Source organism: Lepidochelys kempii, chromosome 7 (assembly GCF_965140265.1).
Source record: "Lepidochelys kempii isolate rLepKem1 chromosome 7, rLepKem1.hap2, whole genome shotgun sequence".
NCBI lineage: Eukaryota > Metazoa > Chordata > Testudines > Cheloniidae > Lepidochelys > Lepidochelys kempii.
In genome coordinates, this window is record NC_133262.1 from 107,594,248 (window position 1) to 107,612,208 (window position 17,961).

General features: G+C 42.8%; 1 protein-coding gene across 5 annotated transcripts in view; it reads left to right on the top strand.

The window, feature by feature from the left end:
• FGFR2 (fibroblast growth factor receptor 2) overlaps positions 1 to 17,961 on the top strand; it is a 179,700-nt gene that overhangs the window by 62,869 nt on the left and 98,870 nt on the right. For 4 of the 5 annotated variants that reach the window (XM_073354184.1, XM_073354186.1, XM_073354181.1 and 1 more), the window contains exon 1: positions 13,393 to 13,884. The exons of the other annotated variant lie outside the window; for it this stretch is intronic. The gene's annotated coding sequence lies outside the window, so the exon portion shown is untranslated. Of the gene's footprint in view, positions 1 to 13,392; positions 13,885 to 17,961 lie in introns of those variants that run through there. 5 annotated transcript variants of the gene reach the window in all.

Below are 17,961 nucleotides of genomic sequence, written 5' to 3' on the forward strand. Positions count from 1 at the left end.
CAGGGAAGAACTAACTAAAGTCTGGATCCTGCAAAGAAAAACACACAGGAATAACCTTAGTCACATGCTTAAATATTGGTAGGATTAGACCTTTAGCTCATTGGAGAATCTGTGCAGGGGTAGGTACGCTACAGTCCTTGAAGGGTCTCAGAGCTCAGGCTTGAGCCTGAGCCTGAACTGTACACAGCAATTTTTCAGCCTGAGCCCTGTTAGCCTGAGTCAGCTGACTTTGGTTAGCCACAGGTCTTTTATCCCTGTGTGGACATACCCTGAGTACTTCAGTTCCCCCCCTGTACACTGAGGTAACCGCACTTCCCTACCTAACAGGGAGAGTTTTAAAGATTGTTGGTTGCTCAGATACTACAGTGATGAGGCAACAAAAAATACCATTTCTAGAAAGAGTTAGAATTCAATTATCTAGATTTTTGGTACAGCTGGCCTAGTTTTTCTCTCACACAACTCTACTATGACCCCTCCCCCTTCGAACACATAAGTGACTGCCATTATTTACTACACAACTCGGCCCTTGAGATCTGTGGGTGAACCAGTCAAATGTTACGATTTGCACGGCAGTTAATTATACTTGACGACCTTGGACTGTCTTGGGCCCCAAAAAGGCAAGTGCGTCTCTCATATCTAATTTAAACCACCAGCATCTTCCCTCCCCACTCTCTGCCCTGCCGCTACCCGCACCCAAACATGCTGTACATTACTTTTCTGTAGAAATTCATTTCAGATGGTTTTAACCTCCCTGGGACTTCAAAGGGATTTCTATCTGTGTTCACTCTAGCAAGCAGGGTGTGTCCTCGGCAAACTGCTTGTGACAGCAGAGCATAGGTAGGTAGGAATTTATCAGAGAGGCCGCAAGTGCTTCACTGTTCGGTCTGAAGACTGCGAAATCTTAACGCTAGAGAGATCTCCAGAATATCATTGCAAAAGCCTGCAAATGAAGGGCAAGATTCTGGAGCTTTTGCTTGTATTTTGCCTTTTTTTGTCCTTGAGGATTAAGGCACTACTCAGTGTCAGCAAGGTGGCATAATCTGGACCCAAATCTTTAAAATAGGGGTTCTCAAGGTTTTTCATCACATGGACCACATCTTAGTGTAGTGTGTCTTGTGGACCTGCTTCCACTCCCACTCATGAGCATCACAAAGGGGAGCCAGCTCTTGTTGCCTCACCCACATTGGGGCATCTTGTGTACCTCATTTAATAGGGGAGCGTGGGAATCTAGCTGTAGAGAGAAGGTGGGATAATCTTGGTTGCCAGCACAACCCAGTGGAGTTCTGGAGTGTTTGGGTCTCAGAATTACTCCCAGAATTTCTGCTGTTCCAGTGCTGTTCCCTTCTATAACCCCAGCACTGGCAATGATACAGCAATGGCTTACATAGACAAAGGACACTAGGAAAGTACTGAATGTATCTGTAGCTGTCTTCAAATGCAATTTAGCGGCTGGAAACAAGGAGAGGCAGCACCATGTGGCCAGCCAGTTCTCCACACAGCATCAGCAAGCACTTTGCAGGCCAGTCAACAGGCTATCGTCCGAGAATGGATGATGGGGGCGGGGGGGGGGAGAACTCTCTGAAGACACCCTCACAACAGAAAACCTCCCTCCACACGAACCCTCTCCATCCCCATTGAAGATGTCAGAGGGCATGTCTACACTAGAAACGTAAATCGACCTATGTTAGTAATTGCTGCAGTGGTTCATGTCCACATTACCCTCACCTGGAGCTCTTCCACTGACTTAAGAGGGGTAGTGTGGGGGGCTGAGAGCCTGGGCTCTGAGCTCCACACACAGCTCCCCACCAGGAGCCTGGTTGCCCCCCAGAATCTCAGCTCCCTGCTGCCAGGAGCCCAGCTGTGCCCTGAGCTGTCAACGCCCTGCTCCCTGCCGCAGCTGGGCTCCCGGCTGTGAGCTCTATGCCTGGAATCTGGGAGCCTCTGGGCAGCCGCCAGACTGTACCTGTTCAGCTTCCCACGCCCAGCTCCGAGCCGGGCTGTGCCCTGGGCTCCCCACTCCCCATGGGGAGCTCACTGGCTGCACCAAGGCGCTCACTCACTGCAGGGAGCCTGGTGACTGCACTGACGTTCCCTGATGGGAGCCCAGGAGCTGCCTGGAATCTGGGCATGGAGCTTTCTGCCAGTATCCAGCTGCAGCACGGAGTCAGGAGCCTCCCGGGAAGCAGCTTGGCTGGCAGTGGGGAGCCTGGGCAGCAGCTGGGCCGGGAGCCAGGACTGGGAAGCTGGGGGGCAGCCAGGCTCTGAGTGGGGAGGAGGGCAAGCTCAGCCCGGCTGGGAAAGGGGAACCCAGGGGCAGCAGGGCTGTAGCTGGAGCCCCCGACCTGCCCCAGTGACAGCCAGTCTTTCTTGTCAATGTCACGGCTCCAGCATCAGCGGGAGCAAGGCTGTAGTGTGTACATGGACATAAACAGGTCGACATCAGCTGCCTTATGTTAACCTACATCTGTAGTGTAGACCAGCCAGAGTGTCTTTCCCTGGGCAAATCACCTAGCCTCTTTGTGCTTCAGTTCCCAAACTGTAAAATGGGCATAATAATGCTTCCCTACCTCACAGGGATCCTATTGGGTTCCGGGTCGTACGTCACAGGGGTCTTGGGAGGATAAATATGTTGCTTTCCCCCTTCTACCCTCAAGTCTCCATGTCACAGCCACCATGATGCAGAGAGTCCCTATTTACTGGAAATCAGAGGTGCTTTTTAACAAACTGGAAGAGGATCTGTAACGGTTTAAAATTTAAAAAAAAAAAAAAAAAAGAGCGAGAGAGAAAGAGACAGAGAGAAAATCTGACCTCAATCTATTCTTTTGAAAAGGGGACTTTGTACAGATTTAAGACTACTCTTGTTCCATTCTTGAAGTTACTGAAGTTTATATCTAAGTTGGAATTTTAAGCTAATTTTAAGATTTGCTGCACTTAACTCTTCCACCCCAACTAAATTTGTAAAAATCAGTGTCAGTGTTAGAAACCTTAATCTGCTTTTTCTCTAGATCTCTCTTAATCCAAAAATGAGACAGTCAGTCACAATTGTTCTTCAGGAACTGAAATGTCGGGGGTGGTGGGGGGGAGCAAGAATTTGTAATCTGCTGAAAAGCTTGTAAAAAGAAAAAGAGTACTTGTGGCACCTTAGAGACTAACCAATTTATTTGAGCATAAGCTTTCGTGAGCTACAGCTCACTTCATCGGGTGCATACTGTGGAGTCTCTAAGGTGCCACAAGTCCTCCTTTTCTTTTTGCGAATACAGACTAACACGGCTGTTACTCTGAAACCTGAAAAGCTTGTGACACTGAAGTGAGTTCTAGGAGTAGGATTCAGTCAAGCAGCACTCTTTGTGTTTATTTGTAAAATGTGTGTCTCTGGATGTTTAGAGATTGGCAGTACTGGAAAATTAAGTTTGTTTATTCACAAGATATGTATCATACAAACAGCTGCAAATGGCTTCCCCTCACCACTCTGCTAATGTGTACGATTTTGACCTCAAGAGACCACCCTATCTGTGGCTAAGAGGTAGTGGAGTCTCTTTGCAGGTTTGTTTATTGGTTTGTATTGAGAAGACGGAACCAGTTATAATGGCTTTTTGTACTGACAGCTCTCTAGCAAGAATCCTATCGCTATGCTTATTCGTTCTATAAAGCAACAGGGGAAGTAAGTACTTGTAGCCAGTCAGTAGTAAGAAGCTTCCAAAGAATGACTGACTGAGACCAGATGCTCAGCTGCTGTGAATTGGTGAACAAATCAATGGAGCTATGTTGATTTACACCAGCTGAGGATCCAGCCATCAGGCTTTTCTGCAGCACCTGTCACAGTAATAGCTAAGCAGCAGTAGAAAATCTGGTCATGTGCTGCACTCAATAAAACATAGTGGTGGTAGCTACCATTCAATGTACTGAAAAGATTTCTCAATGAATGAATTAGCAATGGTATTACTTGTGACTGGACACCTGGATTTTGGAAGAGATCTACAAATGTTTTCCTTTGGCAGTTTTGTTCCCATCCCAACCCCGCTTCTCTTAAAGGAGGATCTCAGACAGGTAGTGGATCTGTCAGTTTTTTAGATGTGAAAGATTGTGGGGAATTTTTCTCTGGAATTATCTCTGTTCTTGGTACCTGAGAAATGGAGAAGTTTTTTTGCCTACATCCTGGGTGTGAAATATCAGGCCCTATTTTCTCGTCCTCCAGGAAAACCTGTCAGAGAGCTCAAAAGAGAAGGAAGTCATGGCAAGATTTTCCTTTGGGAATTTTCCCTAATTGCTTCATCGGGAAGATGAGGTTTGCCCCGTTCCCTCGCTCCCCCTGCAGAACAAGCTGCTGGGCTGGCCTGGCTCCAAACCCAATGGATTCCCCCAGGAGGCCCTCAGGAGACTTGAATTATTGTTGTAGAGGCCCATGTTTCAATGCAAGATGCAGGCTTCATTACAGCTTTGGGGTGAGCACCTCCAGGTGTGTCCTTTTGTTATTCTTTAACATTCACCCCAACCCACCTGCTCCTTCCCAGACTGCCCACTTTTTCCGTGACCCATGCTCAGACCAGCACACAGCCCCCGGCTTGGGAAGTGTGTGGTTGCTGAGACTCCTTCCTGCCTCGGGGTGTGGAGTTCCACATGTTGAGGGTCCTCTCTCTGTGTGGGTTTTGGACCCTGTGTTACTATTTTTCCTGTTTCAGAATAATAAAGAATAATAGAAGAGCTGTCCTGTTCTGGAGTTGAAGGAAGCATTTCTCCATTTTACAATGAATCCTCTAGCAGGCATTTTATCTGATCCTTGATGTGAGGGGTCAGATACTTCCAGTTCATGCTGTCCTTGTAGCCTCTAAACAAGAGGATCCAAACCTGTCATTCCTTCCTGCCCACCCCTCCTTCTCTCCCACCCGGAGAATCTCACTTCTGAGATCTCAAGGCAATTTGTGTACAATGACAGCTAACTTGCAAAGGAAAGGGACACCACCACCACAGTGACTGACATCAGGGCTTTATGTCTATGTAAATACAATTTCGTAGTGCAAATGAATTGGTTGTTGCTGACTGTTGCTTGCAGTTACTATTCTCTATTTGATTTGGGGACATAGGCTAGGACAGTGTCACTTCTTACTAGTAAATTATATATATATATTTTTTCCTCCAGAGGCTTAGAATCACACTACAGCTACCCTGCTTTAATCTGTATTTTCTTCTACAATTCTTTCCTCCCCTTCCCCCCCAGTTTTCTCTTCTGTTGTACAGGGAGTTTGTCCCTCTGGAGATTGCAGCAGTTTTTGTTGAAGAGGTGTCAGCTTCTCTGTTCTCCAGAATTTAATTCGTAACGGGTTTCTGCATACTGAATGGGTGGGACAGCTGATTTTTTAGGGAATAGATTACTGCATGTAAGGCTTCAGGGAATATAATTTACAGGCCCTTTTCCTTGCTTCAGTTCCTACTACTGTATAAATGCTTAGTGGGACCATCATGTTTTCACCCTCTGTGCACCGTGAAGAACTCTGATTAGCTGAAATATTCTCTGCAGTCCAAAATTTGTTATTTCTCTCTGCTTCTCTAGTTCTTGACTTAACATCTGTTTATTTTTATGGATCTCTAGTCCTTCACTTTCCTGGATGGCTAAAAACACAAATTAACCACTCTATTTTTTTTGTGTCCCTTATTTGGATTTAATTGGGGTAAATATCCCATTAAATATTGGCAGGATAATTTAAAACATTTATTTTCTTCATTAGATTTACTATCTGTCTGGGCTCTTCAGACTACTGGTCTGCAGCATAAAATATTTTGAGAATCATAGAGTGAGGGGACTGGGATGTTGGGAAGTGAGCTGGTTCACGAGATGATTTCCCTCTTACAAAGTGGTCCAATGACTGAAACAACTGGAGAACTCTTGACACACGATACTGCTGAACTCTCAACTGAGTGCCATGCTGCAAGTTACCAAGAGTCTGAGGGCTGTACTTGGGTCTAGTCTGAGAAGCACTCTGTGTTGAGTGTCTTTAATTTGTCTAGGTCCACCTTACATGTATCAGCATCTTGTTCTTCATCTTAATTAGATTGATTTTATCTGTTAACTTTTGGTGTATGCAATTGAGTATTTTGCCTTCAGCAGTCAATGGGAAAGAGAGGAGCGCAAGTTGGGATAAGCCATTGCTATGTTCCACAACTTCATGCTAAAGTTTGCACTGACTGGATCCTTCTGAAAAAACTTCTGTTATAGGATTCCAGTCAGAATTCCTTAGGGTTTCCACATACTCTTAATAGCTTTCTCAAAGTCAACAGCTTGTGTGCTACTTACTGTTGCTCTTAGCATTGATGATTATTTCAGATCTAATGATTGCCAGGTCTAAGGCTTGCCATCTGAATCCTTCCCAGGCACAGGATGGAAGGCATGAGCACACACAAGGCTCTGCCATCCCTGTCTATCATGCTTGTTGCTGGAATGCATACCTTGATCTGTTTCTCTAACTTTACTTTTTAGGAGGATAGGTGGTTGGCTGATCACTGCCTCCCTCTGATCTGGAGGACCAGTGGACCACTTGCATCTGGTCCCTACTCTTTGACCTGTCCTGCCTGGGTGGCACTTCCAGGAGTTAAAACTCCCACCAGTGTAGGTCTCAGGGTCATTAGAACATACAAGCCTTCCTGCCGTGACAAAGTGCAGTCCCTAGGGAAGGAAAGGCTTGCCATATTGAACTGAATTTATAAAATTCCCTTAATTGAGCATTAAGCTTAAAGTACACTCTGACAGCCCTGCCCTTGTTAATCTAGTGTTGCGTACTGTGGTCATCAGAGAACTACATACTTGCAGTGCTGGATGTAGAATCTTTGGCTCCAAAAACACAGGCCTGAACTTGGTGAGCTAAAAAAAAAAAAGTGGCTGTATCTCAAAGGAATGTCTGTATATGTGAACCAGTCTGACACATTCCTTCCACTAGAGGGCAGTGTTACACACCTACCAACATCCATACCTTTTACTACAGAAGCCGTGGTAAAAGAATCCTGCCCTTCCTGCAGCAACACATACTCCTCTAATTTTTTTTCGCATAACTGTCATAACTAAATATCTAATTACATTCCCCTGAAATCAAGCTTCTAGCCTGCTTACTTGTATCTACTATGTGGAACATTTCCTGGTCTATTTTACTTTTCAGTCATGGAATCTGTTGAACTGTCTGTCTGTCTTATCTGACCCTCATAAGCAGAGTTTTAGTACCTCATAACTGTTATTAAATTTTAACCCTCCATAATCACGGAACGTACCATTATTAGTCATTAAAAGATTGAGAAGATGGTTCGGTCCTAAAGTTACCTGCTGTCTCATAAGGGGTCTCCTCAGGGTATTGCATCAGTAACATAATATTTATTGTTGTTTACACGGAGCTTTGGTGCAACTTGAAAATATAAACTCCAATGACCTTGTCATTGGCCCTGAAGGAAAGTGGTGCATGTGCCCTATGAGAGGAGACAGTGTATATTTGTTTACACAAGATTGCATAATAAAGTGAGGATTTTCTTTTGTTTAATATTTGTACTGTGGGTAGTGCCTAGAAGCTCCAACTGAGACCAGGGCCCTGTTGTGCTAGGCAGTGTACAATGACCTAGTAAAAGTTGATGAGTTTACAATCTAAACAGACTAGACAGACCAAGGATGGGAGAAAAGAAGGCTCTATTCTCTATTATCCCCACTATCCAGGTGAGGAGCTGAGTCATGGAGAGATTCAGGCTACGGCTAAAGTGGCGCCAGAGTGTAGACGCTCCCTATGTTGACGGAAGGGACTTTTCCACTGATGTAGGTAATCCACCTATTTCAAGAGGCAGCAGCTAGGTCAATGGAAGAATTCTTCCACTGACCTAGCTGTGTCTATGCTCAGGGCATAGAATTTTTCACAGCCCTGAGCCACATAGGTCGGTCAAGCTAATTTTTAATTGTAGTCCAGGATCACACAGAACACCTGAGGCCTCTAGCCCCTTAATGTAGATCTAGACTACAGCAACAGAAGGGGCTTTTCCATAAGTGTAGGTAATCCACATTCCCAAATGACAGTAGCTAGATTAATGGAAGAATTCTTTCATCAGCCTAGCGGCGTCTCTATCAGGAGTTAGGCTGGCATAGCTACAGCACTTTCATACCCAGGAGCACAGCTATATTGCCTAAGTTTTAAGTGTAAGTCACCACACCATCCTTGTTCTTTAAATCTGTCATGCAACAAAGTTATACAAATAATTTTTTAAAAAAATTCTGGAATCCTATAGGTAAAATAAATATACAATATTCAGCAGTTGTCAAGGAAGGTTACATGATTTACTATCTAACAATCTAAAGAACATATAGCTGGACAGCGCCTAGCACAATGGAACTCTGATCCTTGGCTGAGGTCAGCTGGCACTATAGTGAATGCAGATGAGAAATGATCATTTGTTTTTGTCCGAACTGTCTTAATGCATTAGCTAAAATAATTGTATTTCTCTTAGTAGACTCTGCTGTGGCATAATGAAAATGGCGTAGACCAAAAATTGAAAGGTATAAGCAATTACATTGCAACAAACTGTAGTTTAAAGAAAAAAAGGGTCTTACAGTTGCTGGATGCTTAGTATAGCTTTATCTTCTTGTGGATGGCAAACTGGAAAACTCTGATGATGCTCTTGACATATCCTGCTGCTGCACAATAATTTGGTACTCAGTCAGTTTCATGCTTTGATGTGTAATGACTGATTCTCCTGGCATTAAAATAAATAAATTCTTACCACAATTTTTCAGTTGTGCAGCATCTTTATTGATGTTGCAGTCTAATAATTTAAGCCTTATGATGGGCACTCTCATTTAAAGAACAGCTTTAATAATAATCATTTATATAGTTTGAAGTGACTTCCATCCCAAAGTATCTTAGAAAATGTATATAGCAACCACTTCACTTAACATTGGAAGAAGAGGGGTAAAAAATGCTGAGGCCAAGATGTTCAATAATGGATGCCTGCGGTTGCGTTCTTAAATCCACATTTAGGCATCTAAAGAAGTTGCTATATCTGCAAAGGTGCTGAGCATCCAAAATATGCATTGATAGCAGCAGAAGATCTAGCTCCCACTGAAGTTGATGGAAGCTGCAGGTGCTTTGAAAATCAGGCATATTATTTAGGTGTTTAAATATGGATTTAGAAGCTTAATTTTAGGTTATATTTAAAACAAATATTGGCCCAAATGTCTAATATTGCACAGCATTATTAGACAACGTTTTAAGACAAGACATGAGCAACTTACCCAAAATGGGGAAAATGGTACGTGGGCAGATAGCTGGAGCTGGCCCAGGACGCTGATGTAATTGGAACTAACATTCCTACTCATTTGAAAAATGCCATCGGAACTTTTAGGAGTAGAAGTGGTCCATTTTTAGGTCCTCAGGGCTGTAGTTAGACCACATTTGATGATAGATAGCTTGTAGAGTGTAACGGCATTACATTTAAAAGTTAGGGTGAGACTTTCAAAGGGCCTAAGAGAGTTAGGTGCCCAATTCACACTGCCCTTCAATGGAAGTTGGGCACCTAAGTGCCTTTTGGCCTTTGAATGTGAAGGTGTATGGAACCTGAGTTTTGGCTCATCCTGTTATAAAGGGTGGAAACCAGGACCAGGTACAAGTTTAAGTTCAGATCCTAGTTTCCCCAAAATCTGAGTGTTGTTCAGATCTAGAGATTGGACTGAACTCATCTCTAATTACAGTTGTGCCTTCATCTGGAATTTGAGTCCTATACTTTGTGCCATAGCTGATGCTGAATGTTAATTAGATCAATGTCTATTTATGGAGTAGAGAAACAGGGAGGCCAGATGACTGAAGTGACAAAGATTTCAGAGCACTGAAAGATTCAATTTAACTTTCTCCCCCTCCCTCCTTCCTTCCTCCCTCTCCCCCACCCCACAACTTCCTTCAGTCCATATGCTAAGAGACAGTACAGTTCGTGCTTTTGAAACTTATGGTGCAAAGGAGTATTGATGTCCTCATTTTCCTCCTTCCCTATTGAGGTATCATTACCAGAATGAAAAAGGATGTGAGAGCTTTTGAAAAAACGGGTGACTACTCAAGACACTTTATAAAGGGGGAAGAAAAGGAAAGAAAATAGAACTTGGCAGGGGGTAGAAAGATTCTGAATGTGTGCCTCTTCTGACTTTTCTTTTGCTGAAAATCTGGAGCTGCTGTTCCTATTTCAGCTCAAACTGTCCTAGTTGTTGATGGCTTTACTGCCCTTGCTCCTGAACCTCAACAGATTGGGGCTTATTTACCTATTCACACTCCACTGAGGAACCTCATTAATATGCTTATTAGCCACATCATTCTCTTGCTGCAGGGTTGACAAAAAAGATTCCAGCCACTTTGAGAGAGAGAGAGAAGGGCAGCGGAGAGGGAATTCTAAGGAGATTATGCTTCCATTCAGCAGCCTAACTGGTGTGAAAGCCTCCCTGGGCCCACTGAAATCACTTGAAGCCTAAATATGATGACAGAATTTATTTTTTTTTAAATTTTAAACAGGCTTTTGCTTTTCTCAGGTTGAGAAGTTTTGCTATTGTGGGTTAGCTTGCAAATTGACTCATTAAAGAGAATAGGGTGCTGTTGATAGATAGCTGCCGTCTTTTCATCCCTCCAAAAAATAAATTCAGAGAACTGTTTCCAGATATAAAAATAGATGTCCTTATCTGTCATTTTCAGTGGAATGCTTCCTTTTCATTCTTTCAGAGTATGCAAAGATATTGATGAATGGCGAAACTGCTGTTTCCTGTGTTGGCCAATAATTTATGTGAGAATGTGTTGAGTGTTTTCAATGGACATGCTTGGAGCTGGGGAAATTGGATCTTGACTGTGACATCTCGGCTTCTCAGTTAGATCATTCCAATGTCCATTACTTTAGGGAGAAAATTAAGAATTCCAGTCAATGACAAACTTGTCCCCATCCCTTCCATAGCTTGTCTTAATGATGGTGACAAGGTAAAAGTACTTCCTGGGAGACGTACATATAGTTGTGAACATTTGAAAATGAGTTTCTGATGTCCCAAAGCATGTGAACAGAGATATACTGTGTTGTGGGTTTCAGAGTAGCAGCCGTGTTAGTCTGTATTCGCAAAAAGAAAAGGAGTACTTGTGGCACCTTAGAGACTAACCAATTTATTTGAGCATAAGCGTTCGTGAGCTACAGCTCACTTCATCGGATGCCCATTTGTCAACATTGCACACAGATTAGAAAATGTGCAGTGGCGCTGTGCTTAAATAAGCTAATATTAAATTGATCAACACTCTAATTTAATTTGAGGCAAGTACTGCATATTGATCTTGTTGTCAAGCTGATTCCACAGAACAAGCACTAAATAGAATCTATATAAATAACCTTTTTGTTATTAGTGTTTATTTTAGTAGCAGTTTAAGATGTTTGAATTATGCATTGTTTTTAAATCTGTGTGTCCAGGCAAATAACTTCTGCTGGACTATTTGATCAGACTCTTCTTTTTAGAAATCAGGAGTACATTTCTTAAAGAGGCACTGCCCCTGAAAATCAGATGCTAATTTTATGTTTCATACAACAAGGTTTTGCCAAACCTAAGGTTGTTTATTTATTTATTTTACTGTGGTAACCCCCAAAGGCCCCAGTCAGGATTTCAGAGTAACAGCCGTGTTCGTCTGTATTCTCAAAAAGAAAAGGAGTACTTGCGGCACCTTAGAGACTAACCAATTTATTTGAGCATAAGCTTTCATGAGCTACAGCTCACTTCATCGGATGCCAGTCAGGATTTCGGGGCCCATTATGGGAGGGACTATAGAAACACACAGGTAAATGCAGTTCCTGCCCCCAAAACTTACTCAATATAAAGTTTCCCATTTGTTTTCCTAATTCGTTTTTTTGTTTGGCTTTAAAGGTTCCTCTGCTGTGTTAGCAACCCAGACTGTTCACCTTGTGCTAGTGCAGGACAGCCAGACAGTGAAAGTGACAAAAAGTAGGAATGAAATTAACCAGCCTGTTTTCCTTGTCCAGGCTGAGTGAATGAAGTTCATAAACAAACAGCACAAATGGTGGAAAAATAGATTTTTACAATTTTCAGGTTTAACCATTGGAAGTGTTCTTAAAAACATAAGTGAAGATTTTTTTGTCCGTGTTGTTTTAATGGGTGGTGCTGAAATTGTGAGGGTTGACGGTCATATGCAAGCTGCCTGTTTTACTGCTTCTTTATAATACACCTCAAGCTGGAATCCTTGACATTTAATATGGATGATGTTGTGCAAGATTGTTTTCCCGCTAAAAATTAGGGTCCGAGTTCAGCAAAGCCCTTCAGTACATGCTTAGCTTTAAACCCATGTCACTGCCCATCGCCTTCAATGAGAGAAGCTGAGCACGTGATTAAGTGCGTGCGTTCTGAATCGGGACCGAGCTGGATAATTTTTTTTTAAATCAGCTTTTACCCCTAAGCTTTCACCTGTGTCTTTTTCACTCTCTTCTTCCCAGGAGGGTAAATTCTCCCAGGAATGAAGTACTTGTGGCACCTGAGAGACGAACACATTTATTTGAGCATAAGCTTTCCTGAGCTACTACTCACTTCATCCGATGCCTTCAGTGGAAATTCAGGTATTTTCCACTGAACGCATCCGATGAAGTGAGCTGTAGCTCAAATAAATTGGTTAGTCTCTAAGGTGCCACAAGTCCTCCTTCTCTTTTCTGCTAATACAGACTAACACGGCTGCTACTCTGAAATCTCCCGGGGAATATTATACATTATGAAGGCTAGCGCCAGGACAATTCACTACTATTTAGAGACGTTTCAGAGTAACAGCCGCGTTAGTCTGTATTCGCGAAAAGGAGGACTTGCATCCGATGAAGTGAGCTGTAGCTCAGGAAAGCTCATGCTCAAATAATTTGGTTAGTCTCTCAGGTGCCACAAGTCCTCCTTTTCTTTTTACTATTTAGAGCTTGATCTAATTGCCAACTTTCTGTGGACTTCAGTGGGTCAGGATCAGTCCCTTTATGAAACAATTAGAAGAGGTTAGGGTAGTTTTTAAAAATATCGGGATATTTTAAATGCGATCGGTTTCCAACATGAGATGGGGGCGGAGGGGGCGATTCGCCTGGCAGACAGGAGCCTGTAAATTTCTTTCAGTGCAGATTTTAAAGGGGGATTTTCTCCCTGCTCATTTGGTTGTGCCACTTGGAGGCGTTTTCAGAGCGAATGCTCTAAAAGAGAGAGGGAGGCAGAGAAATCCCCGCTCCGAGTCCCGGTGCATCTAAGGGGGAAGAGCCTGCGGAGTTAAACATTGCCTGGGACGGCTGTGATTGGCAGAGGGAAGAAGAACTGTCCAGGAAATGGCTCGAGTTTCAACGAGCGGGGAGTGACCAGGGGAGGGAGGAAGGGGAGAGAGAAAGAGAGGAGTGTGTAGGGGGAGGGAAAAAAAAGGGTTTGTAGACTTGACAAAGCTTTAGAGATTACAACCGGAATTCTGAATGGAGTGGACCTGGACCTAGGACTTGTTTTTAAAAATCCCAGATATGCCGTTGTGTTGGCTGGAAGTTATTCTTCCCTTTCCCCAAGGCTGGATCTCCTCTCTGAGCCCCTAACTGGAGAAGTGGAGGGAAGAAAAGTTTGGCTGATTATTAAATCGAGGCTTATTTCGTTTTAATTTTTTTTAATCTCTATTCTCCCGGCAATTTGCGTGCGAATTGCGCGGCTCAGGCGCTCCTGTTCCGCAGCCTGGGTTTGCCACCGAGGGGCCGAGCGCCTGAATGTGGAATAACCGAGGCACGATTGTTTTTCTTTGGAGAAGTTTCCCCCCCAAGGGAGCCTGTCTTCGTCACTTTGATTCATCCTGCGCACACGCCTGCTGCAGGGGGAAAGCAGATCGCTTACTCGGAGCCTTTTCATTCAAGGTAATTGCACCAGTGGTGGGTGGAGGAAACAGAGCCTTAGCGGAGCGGGACTGGGGTCGCAAGGACCCGAAACGCAGCAAGGAAGGACTCGGTGGCTCTGGATCCCTTTCCCATCTCTAGCGTGGGCCTCCCTCTCCCCCCCCCCTTTTTTTTGGTAACTTACAAACGGTTCTGTGAGCCCCATCCACTCCTGCCTTGCACCTTGTGCAGACCTGTCCACACCCGTGCAAAACGCTGCGCCGTTCCCACTGACAATAGCTTTGCGCTGGTGACAAGCCAGGCAGCGGCGAATCGGGCTCTGCCCTAGACTCGCAGGAGCGTGGAGTTGTTCAGTGGGGATCTGCAGACCCCCTGTCAGCTTAGCCAGCCTGATCTCAGCCCTACAGGTTTATTTAACGAGGATGTCTTTTGTTTTGGATTGAGGGAACTGAGGCCAAGCACGCAGGGAAACAAATCCAATCGGGGAACTTCCCTCCTCCCCCAAAGAAGAGGGTTGATTTTGAATGTCTTTATTGCATGTGGACTTGGTCTTCTTTGCTGTTAATTACAGTGAAGCCTGACAAACCTTAAACCTTCTTTATTTTTTCTAAACATGGTTTATTCCTAACAATTGAATGCCATCTTTCTTACCCAATTCATAGAAATCCACTTATTAATATTCCGTGGTTACAACACGATCTAAATTGCCTGGCCTATCAGTAAACCATTATCATGCTCTTAATTAAAAGGGAGCTAACCTTTGGGGGGCAAGACTAGATCTAGAGTACTCACTTGCAGTAAAAGTGGGGCTAAGTCTTTCAAACGCCTAACAAGTTAAAGCTTGTGTGGTAATTTTTTAAACCTATGTGGCTGTGGAAGGCCACAGTATAAACTCAACACATGGAATCTTTTAGCAATAGTTGCAACAATCTGTGTCAATGGAGAGAGGACTTTTACATGGAGCTTAGTGAAAACGTGGAGCAAAAGTTGTTAAAATCAAAAGTGCAAGAGGTTCCTCATCTAGCCATGCATGATTTAGGTACTTTTTCGGGTTTTTTTTTTTTTTTAAAGCGATACATAATTTCCCCTTTCTAATGAAATATATATTTAAATGTAAAACTGGCCTTTCAAACAGTGACCTATTATGTGTTTGGTGTGAAACGCTATCAACATTTAAAACCTCATTGTCTCCTTTGTACCAAATCCCTGTAAATCTTCCACTAGCCTTTACTCATTTTCATCTGAAAAGCCTGTTTGAGCTGAATAGACAGCAATCAGTAGCCTCTGTACCTCTCTCTCTCTCTGGAATGTCAATTAAAATGCAGATTCCCCCCCCCCCCCCCCCGATCTCTTGGTGGCAAAAGACTCGAGAAAAAACAGGATAGTTCAGGAAAGTAAATGAAAAGTCCAAACAATGAAGTCTCACCGAAACTGCTAGCCAGTTCCCATTAGTCCTCTAGAATTCATGTTTAATAGCTGTGATACTCAGATCTACTTAGAGATTGAATTGAGATGAGTTTTAGTTTTATATAATGTATATGACATTAGCTCAATTATACTGTCACTTTTTAACTGCTGTACAGCTCATTCCCTTAGCAGCAGCTGATAGTCATATGATTTTTAGAAGGAGAGATCCATACTTGATTCATATTTTGGTATCCCCTGATGCCTAAGTGTTCTACAGTGTGCAATGTATTGATTTGGATAACATGCTCTCTACAAATTGCAACCTCTCTGGGGAGTGATAAACATAATATACACAACAATGGGACGAGATTAAAAAGAGCTCCGATGATTGAATTTAATTAAAGCCACTGCTGAATAAGTACTGTGTGTGTGTTTAAAGTTGAACTACAGCTTGGAGGAATTTGGTTGCGCTCCCAACCCAGGTTGTTTTCCCATGCTTGTCAGTTTGGCAAAGAAATTTGGGCAGGTATGTGACGAGGTGAAAATTGACTTGATGAGCGGGTGGCAAGGAGAACGATCAATCATTGGAGGCTGACAACTCCTCCCCAAAGTGTAGGCTGAGAAGAGAGACAGAGTTCCCTTTCAAGGGGAAAAATAAACACTACGTGTGGCTTTCACTGAGTCTGAGACTCCAGGAGGGATTATGGTATTGTAGTCAGGAAGCCAGAATTGTGGAGGCCAAAAGCATGCTGGGGCTGTGTTCCAAACATTGAGATAGAGGTACATAATTATCCAGAGTAGGAGGTCTTTCCAAATTCCAAAGAATTGTCCACCAGCCACAGTGGCAATTAAAATATGAAAAGAATTTGGTTTCATTTCTTTTTTTGGGGGTGGGGTGGGGTGGGGTGAGGAACTGCTTTGAGATGTGGGATTCTTGAACTATTTTGGGGGCACCTTAAAGACTAAAAGATTTATTTGAGTATAAGCTTTTGTGGGTAAAAAGTCTTGTGGGGGAAATCCCTTCTCTTCATGTGTCAGTATATTTATGTCTGCTTCTGTAATTTTCACTCCATGCATCTGAAGAAGTGGGGGTTTTACCTACGAAAGCTTATGCTCAAATAAATCTGTTGGTCTTTAGAGTGCCATTGGACTCCTTGTTGTTTTTGTGGACACAGACTAACACGGCTACCCCCTGATACTTGAGCTGCTTTAACATTTTTGGGTTGCTGACATATAGCAATGCAAATTGCTTAATGCCTGGATGCAAATATCGGATTTCAGCTTTGCTGTTAAATTGTAAGAGAGATCTGCTGCATTTCAAACCTGCCTTTGCGCCATGGATTAAGAGAACCTATTCTCTCCTGGCAAATGTTCAGATGCAGAAACCATGCTAATACTCAGGTGTGAAGGAGTCTTGACAGAAGCCTAGTGTTACTGTACTGAAGAATGTTTATGATGAGGGCAGGAATAATTTATATACTTTAAAACCTTTTCAGGGGTTTAATGTAGCCTAAAATTCTTTAGTGATTAAAATGTGACTAGAGTTAAATAATATTCCAGCCCTGTTTTAAATACAGTTTTCTTTCTTGCAATGATAGTTTCCTTGCCTGTGATTACAGTTTACATTTTCATGGTCTCTGTGTATATAATGTCTTCTGCAGTTTCCACAGTATGCATCCGATGAAGTGAGCTGTAGCTCACGAAAGCTCATGCTCAAATAAATTGGTTAGTCTCTAAGGTGCCACAAGTACTCCTTTTCTTTTTGCGAATACAGACTAACACGGCTGTTACTCTGAAACCGGTCAGTTTACATTTAAATATACCCTTTAATCAAGTTCAAAGAAGGCTTTATAGAAATGTATTAAATTAGCCTCACAACCATCCTGTTTAGTCATTAAGTATTGTACCTATTTTACACATGGGTAAACTCACAAAGAAGTGAGTCAAATGGCAGTTAGGAAGAGAGCTCAGGTACAGACTTCTGGTTCCACTGCTCTAATTGCTAGACAGTCAGAGACAAAAGTTACTTAAACTGGTAGCAAATTCACTCCTGCTTAGTCCTTATTTAAACATTTTTTTCAGATCCTCTTTAAAATCAAAGGAGTACTTGTGGCACCTTAGAGACTAACAAATTTATTTGAGCATAAGCTTTTGTGAGCTACAGCTTTAACCTGTCTTTAAAATCATTCCTTGCAGTGATCTAGTGTTTGCTTCATTGAAGGTTTCATGATAGCTGTTACAATATACATTATGAAAGCTCATGCAATGTTTAAATTTCATTTCACAGAGTATGGATCTGCATGAGATAAGGAGAAAAAAAAGCGGTGGCTTGAAACATCATGTATTAATTAGCAAAAAGTATCTTGCAATTACATTTTTATAATGTTTAATACGTTTCTGTATCTGAAACCTGAGTTACACTGTGTAGTATCTGAGGGGGCAGAAAATATGACATCAACATTTTCCCTATTTAAGGCACAGGACAGGTTAGTTTTATGCATTATATAGCTTAAAGAAAAGGAGTACTTGTGGCACCTTAGAGACTAACCAATTTATTTGAGCATAAGCTTTTGTGAGCTACAGCTCACTTCATCGGATATCTGAAGGCTGACAGATTCTGAATGAACCCAGCAATACTTATTAAAGGATGAATTCATGTGTCAAACCATTTAAATGCTGAGGAACCAGGGT